The following is a 12,866-nucleotide window of genomic DNA, read 5'->3' on the forward strand; positions in this document are numbered from 1 at the left end:
TCCTTCCTTCCTTCCTTCCTTCCTTCCTTCCTTCCTTCCTTCCTTCCTTCCTGCCTCCCTTCTTTCCTTTTTTTCTTTCTTTCTTTCTTTCTTTTAAAAAGAAATGCTGCTTCAATAAATTATAGTGAAACTGGACTTTAAAACTAATGAAAGCCAGGGTATCTGAAGAAAGGGCTTGGGGTTCGGGCTGTCCTAACTTGGGGACCAAGCCAATTCAGTCCTTGACTGGCTTGCAACGTCCGTCCCACAAAATGTGCAGATGGAAGATATGCAGAGTATTACCTCTGAATAACCCTTATCATCTGTGTGCTTCTGGGGACTTGCAGGAGAATTCCTCCCGCCTGCTGAGGCATGACCTCTCCTTCCACGAAAGCTGTGTTGACTCTACCCTGATGCTGCCTGTGTTTATCGACACAACTAATAAATCTCTCTCCTTCCCTGGAGTGGCTGCCAATTTGTGGTGTGCTCCAGCTGTTTAGCCTCATCGCCTTCCACTCCAGAGGAGTTCAGACCAGACAGGAGATAGGAGAGTCCAATTGGGACCAAGCTGGAAAGGCAGCTGGAAATGGGAGTAGAGGGAAGTTGGAGATGCATCCTGGACCTGCAACTGATCCTGGGCTTTAGGTTTGCCCTTCCTAATCTAAGGCCAAACTAGGGATGGCATCCTGCCTCTGTGTTGCAAAAACCTAAGTTCCTTCATGTATGTTTTTTTTTGGGGGGGGGGGGGGCAGGGACATGATGTTAACATCTCTATTTAGAACACAACTGCATATGTGAACCTCTACAAATGCCAACACTGCACAAGCAGTTTCACACATCTCTCTGTCTCTGACTTCAGGTTGCCTCTTGACTTATGGCCACCCCTTTAATTTCATAGAGCTTTCCTCAGCAAGGAATACTCAGAAGTGGTTTTCTCCATTCCTTCCCCAGAAATAGAGCCTATAGTGCCTAGTATTCATTGGCACTATGAATAGTGCCAAGAACAAACCAGGGCTGACCCTGTTTAGCTTCTCAGATCAAATGGGAACTGGTGCCTGTTTAGGATATTTGGGCCACATTCTTGGATTGTGCATAACTCTTTATCAGTGTCTTCAATGTACCCCTGGATTGTAAAGGGTTAAGAGGAGATATTGGCTTTTTAAATAAATGAAACAATAAATGAATAAAATAGTGCATACAGTCCCTGTCCATTTTGTTCAGCCTAGCCCATCAAGTGCCCAGTAGAGCCAAAGCTATGCAAGAGAGGGCTCTGCTCTGCCAATCTGGCTTCAGGTCATTTCTAAAAGAGACTGTGAACCTTATCGCACACATAATTTTCAACGTTTTGGGGAATGAAGGAGGTCGCTCGTGTGCGCACGCGTCCAGCAGAAAACGGAGTTTATCACACACAAAGACATCCTCCAAAAGGCCCCGTTCTGTCCCCTGGCACGCACCCATTCCCATCCAGTCCCGACGGGCGCCATTTTTTGCTGACGGAAGGTAATCTGTCAGGCAAAAATCACGCCCATCAGGACTGGACATGAACGGGTGCGCGCCGGGGACAGAACGGGGCCTCTTGGAGGATGTCTTTGTGTGCGATAAACTCTGTTTTCTGCCGGATGCACGTGCACAGGAGCATCCTCCTTCAGTACCCAAAACATTGAAAATTGTGTGTGCGATAAGGTACTGTGTCTATGTCTGATCAGCTAATGGCTCTGACATTGAAATTACGAATGCTGGAGACTGGGAAATGGAAATCTAGTCAAAGTATAATAAATAATAATAATAAATAAAGTTTTTATTTATATCCCGCACCTTCCTTCGATCAGGGCGGCTTACAGTATAAAATTTAAAACAACAATACATACAATAAAATCCAAAATACATCACATATAAACAATAATAAAAAACACAGGCTAAAAACCCCAAAGCCCTTCCTCTTGGCCACGAAAGAGGAGGGAGGCCCACAGGATTTTAATCGGGGATGCCTGTTGGAACAGGAAGGTCTTCAAATCCTTCCTGAATTGGGCAGGGTATAGTCGAGGGAGCTCAGTGGGCGCTATTCCAACGGGCTGGGGCAGCCGTGGAAAATATCTCCTCCGCGTGGTGGAGGACAATCTAGCCCCAGGCACCTTCGTAGCTGCTGCCAGATGTCCTGAGGGTGCGAGGCGGATGTACGGGGAGAGGCGATCCTTTAGGTAACCTGGACCCAGCCATTTAGGGCTTTATATGTAATAACCACACCTTATATGGGCCGGAAGCGGATAGGCAACCAATGGAGATCTTCAATTGCCGGTGTTATATGGCTGGTCCTGGGAGCACCAGTGGAGACGGGCTGCCATGTTCTGAACCATTTGCAGCTTCCGAGTTTGATATAAGGGTTGCCCCAAGTAGGTCATTGCAGAAATTCAGTTCGAGGTTACGCAGCATGTACACAGTTTCTAGGTCCCTCTGCGCCAGGTATGGGTGCAGCTGGCGAATAAGCGAAGCTGATAACAGGTGCTCTGACCGTCGCGTTCACCTGAGCAGTCAGGTGTAGCGACGAGTCAAGAAGCACCCCCAGGACTGCGCACGGAGTCCTTCACAGGGAGCGTGACCCCGTTCAGGACAAGTGGAACCACCGCCCATTCCTGGACCAGGGGAACCTATAACTAGTACCTCCGTTTTCTCTGGATTCAATTTGAGTCGGTTTTCCCTCATCCAGCATTACTGACTCTAGACAGGCCACGAGAGGAGAGACCCCATCCCAGTCCACTGCATCAGTCGGAGACATAGAGAAAATGATTTGGGTGTCATCAGCGTACTGAACCCCGCGCCCCATGTCTCCGGATGATCTCTCCCAGCGGTTTCATGTTAATGTTAAATAGCTGGGAGACAGAATGGCCCCTTGAGGGACCCGGTTTTAAGGGGCCTCTCGTCAGGCACACGTTCCCCAGCGCACATCTGGGACCTCCCAGGAGGTAGGACGGAACCACTGGAGCGCAGTGCCCCCGAATCCCACTCTGCCAGGCGCCCCAGAAGGTACCATGGTTATGGTATCGAAAGCCGCTGGATGTCCAAGAGCACCAACAGGGACACGCTTCCCCTGTCGACGCTCGACGGAGATATCGGCCAAGGCGACCATGGCCGTCTCAACCCCGTAGCCCGCCCGAACCAGTTTGAAATGGGTCCGATAATCCGTTTCATACAAGCCGCCTGAAGCTGGATTGCAACCGCCCTTTCGATCACCCTTCCCAAAAATGGTAGCAGCGAAACAGGCCGATAATTATTATGAACCAGGGGTCGAGGAGGGCTTTTTTAGAATAGTTTTAATTGGCCAATTTCAGTTGTGATGGAAATTGCCCATCCCTCAAAGATGTATTTAACTATCTGGGTAACAAAGTTGTTACGCCGATCCCCCTGGGCCATAACCACGGGGACAGGGATCGAGAGAGGCAGGTTGTCTTCCGAACCTTCCGGGATCTTGTCCACATCCTCGGTACTCAACCGACTCAACCGATCCAGTTTAATAAAGTCCACGGAGGCTCCGGACCCTCTACCTTAGGTTCTGCTAAAATGTCGGCGTTCAGACCTTCGCTTATCCGAGATGTTTATCGCAAAAAGTCGTTAAATAAGTCACAGCAGGCCTTGTAGGTTAAGGATCTGGTTCTGAGCGGGAGGGAGCTGGTTAGTCCCTGACACCTGAAAAACTCTTGCCGGACGGACTTGCGGACGCAATACGAGCACCATAGAACGAATTTTGCTGTCGTATTGCCTCTCCGTAGTCCTCTAACAGTTGGTCTAGGAGAGCCTTGTCGTCTAAGCAAAGTGTTTCGTTCCGCCAACGGTTACTCTAGCGTGCGCAGTGCCCGCTTCCTTGCCCGGAGATCTTCGTATACAGGGCTTGCATTTGGAAGCGGGCCTGAGAGGGCGCTTAGGAGCGATACTGTATATAGCCCTTGAAAGACCGGTATTCCAGATACTGGTGAGGGCATCAACAGAGTCGCTGTCGCTTCCAACCATGGACCCCTCTAAGGCTTCCTGGAACCTTTTGGGTTCCATCAGCCTTCGAGGGTGGACCATCCTAACTGGTTCGCCACCCCCGGGGGGGATCTGGGTAGAGACCTTGATTTTCGCCTCTACCAGGAAATGATCCGTCCATGACAGGGGGGAAATATTGGCTATTTCCACCCACGGATTTTCCACATCCGAACAGAAGACCAAATCGAGAGTATTACCCGCACAATGCGTAGGACCCTGTATGAGCTGGGACAGGCCCAAGGCCGCCATGGTTTCCATGAATTCCCGAGCCCCACCGGGTGGAACATAGCTGGCCGTGAGGGAGATGTTGAAGTCACCCAGGACAAGTAGCCTGGGCGTCTCCAGCATCAGCTCCGCGACCAGCTGTGTCAGCTCGTTAAGGGAGTCCGCTAGCGCATGGGGTGGCCGATACACTAACAGAATCCCTAGACTGTCCCTAGCCTTCAGGGTCAGGTAAATACACTCAATATAGGAGGTCTGTCGGATGTGGTTCAAAGTATGCCTTTCAAAAGGCACTAGCAAAAGCAGCAAAGAAGGAGGGTCCTTTGACCAGCCCTCTAGAAAAACTGAATGTTCACATTTTTAACTTTTTCTTCCTCAACACTTCTTTCTTTGTGTCCTTCCAGATGACAAACCTGTGGACAGGGACTGGTCCAAATCCAGCTGCTCATCCCAGTCAGAATAGGTCCACCAAACCAATCACTGAGTGGTAAAACGACACTTGTGCAAATCTCATTGATTCAGCAAGCTTACTTTTGCAGAGACTGGCAATCAGATTTTGAATGTTGTCTTTTTAAAATACTACGACGACTACTACTACTATAAATAATTCAGCTACTGTAACAGCCCTATTGGCTATTCAACCTGGCCTGTGAAGGAGAGCATTTTGCATGGGTGTTAACTGATATATGGGGATACATGGACTGCAACAGGGCAGGAAAGGGCAAACTGCACTGCCATATGCCTTAGAAAGATATTACTGTCTGTTGCTTGAAGGTACAAGGTCATGGGTTCAAGTGCTGGCAGCATCTCCACTTAATATTAAATAAGAAATAGCTATTCTTCCCCCTGCCCCCACTGGAGACCCCAGAGCATCACCATTTCCCTGGGCTAGAAGAGCCCAGTATTTGAATCCAATAACAGATTAAACAGAAGCCGGCTCCTTTGTACCTTTTTCACATTCCACGCAATTCTTTTATTGCAGTCAGCAAAAACTTTGCAATCCCGGCCTACTTGCATTTGCTTGGACAAAAGAGGAGGACGTTCACAGGCCCGAGCATGGAGAGATTGCCAGCAAGTCGTTACACCGCCTAATTAGCTCCCCGTGCCTGATTTCTCCTTCATGAATAATGGATGGATGGATTTCCAAAGAGCCACAGGTGTGCAAAGAGATTGACGGGTGGATGAAAAGTACCGTCTCTGGACCCTGCGGCTTTCTAAGTGGGTGAGATGTCCAGATGCCACCGGAAAACAAGAGCCAGGCCTCTGGGGCATGCGAGTGTGTGGGGAGAAAATAAGAAAAGTCCCCCACCTCAGAGGGAGGGAGGGAGGGAGGGTGGGCTAGGGAAAGACTCCCGCAGCAAGAGACCTTCTGGGTGAGGATGAAGGACTACATCTCATTGCATGGGGTGGAAATCATGTAGACCTCCAGGTGTCTTTGGGCCACAACTCCCAGTGTTCCTTACCCAGAGTTATACAGTGCAGGCCCAGGCTATTTGAATGACCTTATCTTCCCCTCTCAGTCTGACCAAGTGCTTTTGGAGAAGCACTTCTCTCTGTCCCACCAAAGGACCTTCTCTTTCGTTGCTCTCACACCTTGGAAGTCCCTCATTAGGAGCTCTTACAGTAAATAAGTTCTTCCTAGTCACACACTCTCAGCCATAGAGAATGGCAGTGCAAATCCCCTCTGAAGAAACTTGCCAAGAAAACCCCATGATAGGTTTGCCTTAGGGTCACCATAAGTCAGAAACAACTAGAAGGCACACAACAACAGCAACAATAAAATGATTAGGAGGAAACCCTTTTCTTGTCATCTGAATCCAGTGGTTCATGTTCTATGGAGCAGCAGAAAAGAAGCTCAGAAGAGTTGGGGGGTCTGAGCTTCAGTTCCCGGGCTCCCCAAGATTTCATTTAGTACCAAAAGCTGACTCACTTCAAAAGCTTGCAATATGTATACTCTGCAGTTTTGCTGGCTCAATAAAGGTATCACTGTTTTGTGGTTTTTTGGATGTTACTGCACATTAAGGCTTTAAGGTAAGCGCTATGGATGGTAAATGGATGTGACAGTGATTGCCAGCAAAAGGAAGAACCAAAGCCCTTTAGCTGATGGGTTCCAGCACCATCCCAGAGAAAGTGGTAGAATCAGACCCCTAAACAATAAATCCTACCAGACACTACCAAGTGGGGAGGGAAGGGATGAATAAGATAGCGATGCTATGCATGTGCAGTAGCCACAGGAGCCCACAGGGCAGGATGAGGCTCCCTCCAGTGCCAGTCTTCCTGCCCAGTTTCCAGCTTCATCACCATTGCTGCATTTTAATTTACTCACTGACCTGTGATAAAGAAGGAATCCAGGACATTTACTACTTCAAGTGGCCCAGCCAACTGGGACAATTTTTTGTTCCTTCAATCTGGGATTTTCACAGTTTTCTAGGACAAATGGCAACCCTAGAGGTGGGCTGCACCCCGTCTTTGGCAAAGCTATGGAAGAAAGATTCCCAGATTTATGTAGAACCAAGCAAGGGAATCCAAGAGCAACCATTTCCCACGAGATATGAGAACTGTACAAATGCCTGGCTGGCAGGAAAGTCACCCCTGGCCCGTCTACTGCCAGTCTACTTCCAGCCTTGAATTGCCAACCTAAAGCATGAACCATCTAGAAAGGCCAACTGAGCACAGTCCTTTCAATGCCATTGGGTAGCTGCTGACATTTGATGGTGACAAGGACTCCAGAACCCATCTGCCTGGTGAAAGAAGGACCTACCCACTAGCTGCAGCAACAGTGTTTGCTGTTGCCACTACACTGTTGTGTGCCTTCGAGTCATTTCCAAGCCTAATGCTATATCATGGGATTTTCTTGGAAAAATTAGTTTGCCTTTGTCTTCTTCTGAGGCTAAGAGAGTATGACTTGCCCAAGATTGCCCAGTGGGTTTCCACGGCCGACTGGGGATTTGAATCCTGTTTTCTTGAATTGTAGTCTGAACACTCAAAACTACTACATCATGCTTATTGGAAGAAAATGCTATTGTGTTCATTCTCACATAGAGCCAATTTGGGGGGGGGACACCACCTTTTGACTTTTTCATCTCAATGTGTTGAGGCACTCTTATCTTGTCATAGAGAAGAAAATGTGTGGATATATTCTTTATGTCCCTAAGTGAGACACATGTTTTGCCATTCTGTTTACAAGTTGTTTCACAAAGAGAGAACTAGGCCATGTGTGAAATCAATTAAAAAATAAAACCACAACTCCAGTAAAACAAGGACCAGGCCTGTTCCAAGGGAGCTGGTGGTAGCATCGCAGATAACACAGAGACCAAATTTATTGAGAATCATTAATTAAAACATTTATATCCTGCCCTATATTGAAAGAGCTCAGGGTGGCTTACAATACCATTACAACAGGTTAAACAGGCTAAAATCTGTAAGATAACATAAGCCTGGTACAGATGGGCACTTTGTGGCATCCTCACTGCGAACTAGGGCTAGATGAGGCTGGGCATTTACATGACGGCGGCATCCTTGTGAACTAGGACCTTGTATTGCGCTCGGAAGCTAATTGGCAGCCAGTGAAGAGATTTCAGTATTGGTGTTATATGGTCAAACCTACCATGTTCTGGTGACCAATCTGGCTGCTGCATTTTGAACCAACTGAAGCTTCCAAATTTGGTACAAGGGTAGCCCCAAGTAGAGTGCATTGCAGACATCTATATGGGTTGAGTCTTCCTTATCCAAAATGCTTTGGACCGGAAGTGTTTGGGATTTTTTTCAGATTTTGGAATAATTGAATATACAGTGGACCCTTGTTATCCGCTGGGGTTTGGTTCCAAGATCCTCATGGATAAGAAAATCCATGTATGCTCAAGTCCCATTAAATATAATGACATAGCAAAATGATGTCCTTATAAAAAATGGAAAACCAAAGTTTGCTATTTGAAATTTATACTTTTTTGGAACATTTTCAAACCGTGGATGCTTGAACCTGTGTATAAAAAATCAGTGTATAAGAAGGGCCGACTGTACATTGTGAGATATCTTGGAGATGGGACCCAACTGAAAAGAAAGAGAGTCATGCAGTTGGTAGATTGACTGTCCTGAAATGAAAAGGAGGATTTATGGCGACCCTGAGGCAAAGCTATCATGGTTTTTCATGACCAGATTTGTTCAGAGAGGGTCCGCCAATCCCTTCCCCTGAGGCTGGGAGAGTGATACTTGGCCAAGATTGCCCAGTGGGTTTTCATGGCTGACCAAGTATTCAAACCCTGGTCTCCTGGAGCTACATTTGCACTGTAGGAATAATCTAATTTGACACCACTTTAACTGTCCTGCCTCCATCCTATGGAATTCTGGGATTTGTAGAGCTCTCTGGCAGAGAAGGGTAAATATCTCACAAAGCTATAAATCCCAGAGTTCCATAGCATTGAGCCATGGCAAATTGGTGTCAAACTGCATTATTTCTGCAGTGCTGATGCAGCCCTTGTTTAATGCTCAAACAACTACACCGCATTGGCTCAAAATGCAGAGATCTCCTGTTATGATCAGTCTAACCTATCTCACGGAAGGTTGGTTTTGAAGATAAACTGAATTGGAAACCATTGATAGTGCCTTGCTTTCCTTGGTAAACCCTCCTGGTACAAATGAAAACAGATAAATAAGAACAGCACCTCTGATGAATTTGGGTTATTTTGCTTGCTAGATTTGTTTCTTAACACTTTTATTTGGGATACCTATAGATCACTGCCAGAACAGCTTGTTGGGAAGTGGCCTCTACATTTGCAAATATGAAACAGCATAAAATATTGCAATTATCTCAGCCGCCTCAGGACTACAGCATGATTTTAAGGAAATTCTCCTCTTTCGACCAGCCTCCCTGGAGGGTTTTGTCGAGGTAACAACTATCTGTCTACAGCTTTAGATCAAAGGCAGGCACCTGCTCTGACGACATCAGATGCCTTTAGCAAAATCCGATATGACAGATCAAGCACGGATGGTTTAGCCTCCCACGGATGTTGCTCGGAGCAGCTAAGGTTGTCATCTGTTTGGTCACTGGAATCGGGCTGACAAGATGCGAGGGTGGCATCTTGTTAGGGACACACTTGTGTTTAAGTGCAGCTTCCACACATGGATGAGTGCATTTACACTGCTGAAACAATAAAGTTTGACACCAGTTTAAGTGCTGTAGCTCCATCCTATGGAATCCAGGGATTTGTAGTTTTCCAAGGTTACTAGGTTTCCTTGCCAAAGAGTGCTGATGCCACAACTGTGAGAGTTCTCTGGGTCCTATTATTGTTGTTGTTATGTTCATGTTTATGTTTATTTAAATCCTGCCTTCCTCCCAGTACAGGGACTCAAAGTGGCTTCTCCTCTCTTCCCTTCTCCTGTCTGAGCCAGATGGAATCCCAGTCTTTTATCTAAATGCAGTGATTCCCAAACTTTGGTCCTCCAGGAGTTTTGGCCTTCATCTCCCAGAATTCCTGACTACTGACCCAGCTGGTTGGGGCTTCTGGGGGTTGAAGTTCAAAACACTTGGAGGACCAAATGCACTGCTGAGAAGGGAAAGAATGGTGTACTGTGGATACACACTCATTTCTTTCCTCCTCCGAGCCAAGACATTCCACTTTAAATAATAGAATCATAGAGTTGGAAGAGACCTCAAGGTCCATCCAGTCCAACCCCATTCTGCCATGCAGGAACTCACAATCAAAGCATCCCCGACAGAGGGCCATCCAGCCTCTGTTCAAAGACCTCCAGAGAAGGAGACTCCACCACTGTCCAAGGGAGTGTCTTCCACTGTCCAACAACTCTTACTGTCAGGAAGCCCCTCCTGAGTTTTAGGTGGAATCTCTTTTCCTGTAGTTCGAATTCATTGCTTCATCCATCCACTTCAACATCTGAATTGTTTTCTCTTGTCTCCCTACACCAGTAAGCAGCAACACCCCCCCCCCCCCCCCCCTGGATTTCATTTTCTGGGGCATGGAGTGTGCATGGGATTCTGCTGAGGGTCTTCCATCAACATTATACCAGAGGAGGGGAGTGAGGCTTGTGAGTTCAATGTGGCCCCAAGTCAAGTTTTGGGGTGCTTAATCCCCCTGATGTACCTGAATCCATATTTTTAAGAATAAGAATTTCTCCTCCTGAAAGTCTCCAGAAGCAGCAATGTTCCTTAAAAGCATGGGTACAGCCACACTCACACCATGCCCCCATAACCTAAAGGTGTGTGTATGTGTGTAGATCCAGAAATAGAGTTGTACTTCCTTCTAGTTTTCTTTACAGGGTGGCTTGTTTTTGTTTGCACTGCTAAGGCTGGGATGGCCCTAATGGACCATCCCATGTTCAGAACATACTGATCCCTGGTCTATGTTGTCTTGGGAAATGATGCAAGGTCACTGGGTAACTCTTGGAGGTATTGAAATTCAGAGTCATTGGCATGTTAGTCTATGTCTATGTGCACCAGCAATGGGTTCATTAGGCTGATTAATATGAGTTATTAAACTAATGCTGAGATCCTTCATCAAATCTATGAAGTGCGATCAAATGCTCATGAGTTACGCAGCAGTCATGCAATGTCATTCCACCAGTGAATTGCAATGTGGCACAACTAAATGTGCAATTGAATGCTCATCAACGTGCATATCTGTGCATCCACAAACACCATCATGTGCAATAGCACCATATGCTTCATTTTATTTCTGCAACTTTGACGTGAAAATTGATGTTTTAATTTTATCAAGGGGAGACAGTGTGGTGTAGTGGTTTGAGTGCTTGACTATGACTCTGGAGACCAGGGTTTCAATCCCCTCTCAGCAATGGAAACCCATTGGGTGACCTTGGGCAAGTCACACACTCTCAGTCTCACAAGCCTGTGATCTGAAAGAAAGAAGTTGGCAGCATGAGCTTTCGTAGACTAAAGTCTATTTCCTCAGATGCATTAGATGAATCCGAGGAAGTAAACTTTAGTCTACAAAAAGCTCATGCTGCCAAGTTCTTTCTTTCAGTTAGTCTCAAAGGTGCTACAAGATCTCTCTACATACTGATTCTACAAACTAACATGGCTATATCTTTGAATCCTGTGACAGGCTTGTCTTTGGGTTGCCTTACATCAGAAATGATTTGAAGCCACACAACAACATGTTTAGGCAAAAATGTTCCGCCACTTCTATAGGGTAACTTGGGGAGGATACCAGTAAGCTTTTGGCACAGGTCTACTTTCCTATTCGCTTCACTTATGAGATGTATTTCACAAAGGCTTATATGCTTGTGTACCTCCAGAAGTGTAGCCACACGGATGGATAATGAAGGTATTGCCCCTCCAAATAGGAATTCTGTGCCCTTGTGAAATTTTCCTTCACTCTCCAAATTTCTAGCATTGCAAAAGATCTTGAAAATCATTCACTCTTTTAAAACATGTTTTCTGTGCAAAACAACCACATGTGAATTTTGTAAAAGGTTAAGTCCAAAATTGTGAAAAAGCTTTGAAAACTGTGCGATTTTCAAGGACTTTCTTGCAGTGGGAAGAAAATAGTGAAAAAGTCCTTGTTGCTAGTTTCAGGAAGAAACATAGTGAGGAATTGCAGCCGTAGCCAGGAAACCATGGTCTCTATTCGAATCTCTGTGTTGAATGCCAATGTTGCACAACTGAATGGACAATCAGTTGCAGCTGAAGTGTGCAAAACTGGAAGTGCATGCATGCATCTGCATGCACATACATATTTTCATGCACAACAGCACTGCAGAAAGGGCAACCTTAGTGCTGAATGGTGCCATTTCACAACTCAATACACAAAGGAATGTGCAGCTTACTGCACATCTGCATGCACAATGATAGCACATGCACAAATTCATTTCCTCAACCTTGAACTAAATGTAGATGTGTCAGACAAAAAGTCCAATCACCTCCAGAGGAGACTTTATGTATGCATAAGACGTCAACAGGAGTCCATCCAAAATATTAATGGAGAAAATAGAGTAAAGCAGAGGAGGAGGGAAGGTTGGGAGAGGAAAAAGCAACTGGGGAGGGAAGAAGATAGAAATGATCAGACAAAGATGAGGTTGGAAGGAGGACAGCTTGGATGTCTGTGACAGATTTACAATTTGGACAAGAGCAGCAGTGAAATGTAAAGCGATTACTTGATTGGGAGACCATTAGTAGGCTGAGCGCCTCTGTTGTTCTGGTTGCCTTCTGACAACTGAGTGTTGAATGAGAGCAAATATTTAAATTGCTCAACTTGTCATCTTAGTTCTCTAATTTGGAAATGTCAAGAGCAGAGAGATTCTGGATCACAGGGCACCCGCGGAGGAGCTTCAACTGCCTCCTCTACATTTTCAGAAGCGGTCAGGTGTGTCGATGGCAATTTGTCTTCACACTCATCCCACCCATCAGTTAAACTCTGTGGTTTCCGTTGCTCTTTGTGGAATCTGTAAATTTCAGCCTGATCCTTCTTAGAAGCAAGTTGAGTCAAAGGCCTTTTATCTCGCACCGAAGGAAAGGCATAAGGGAAGTGACAAAAGATATCACAGCAGAGGAATGCCTGATCAAATGCAAACTTGATCTGCAGGAAAGCCTGGCAAGTCACTGTCATGTTAGGTTGTTTTAGTCACCCTTACCTAGCTTCCTGATTTCTTCTCATGCTGGAAAAATGTTCAGCTAT

The 12,866-nt window shown here is 46.1% G+C and overlaps 1 protein-coding gene across 4 annotated transcripts in view; it reads right to left on the reverse strand.

The window, feature by feature from the left end:
• CNTFR (ciliary neurotrophic factor receptor) overlaps positions 1-12,866 on the reverse strand; it is a 549,220-nt gene that overhangs the window by 192,842 nt on the left and 343,512 nt on the right. The window lies entirely within an intron of this gene.

Source organism: Sceloporus undulatus, chromosome 2, assembly GCF_019175285.1.
Source record: "Sceloporus undulatus isolate JIND9_A2432 ecotype Alabama chromosome 2, SceUnd_v1.1, whole genome shotgun sequence".
Taxonomy (NCBI): Eukaryota; Metazoa; Chordata; class Lepidosauria; order Squamata; family Phrynosomatidae; genus Sceloporus; species Sceloporus undulatus.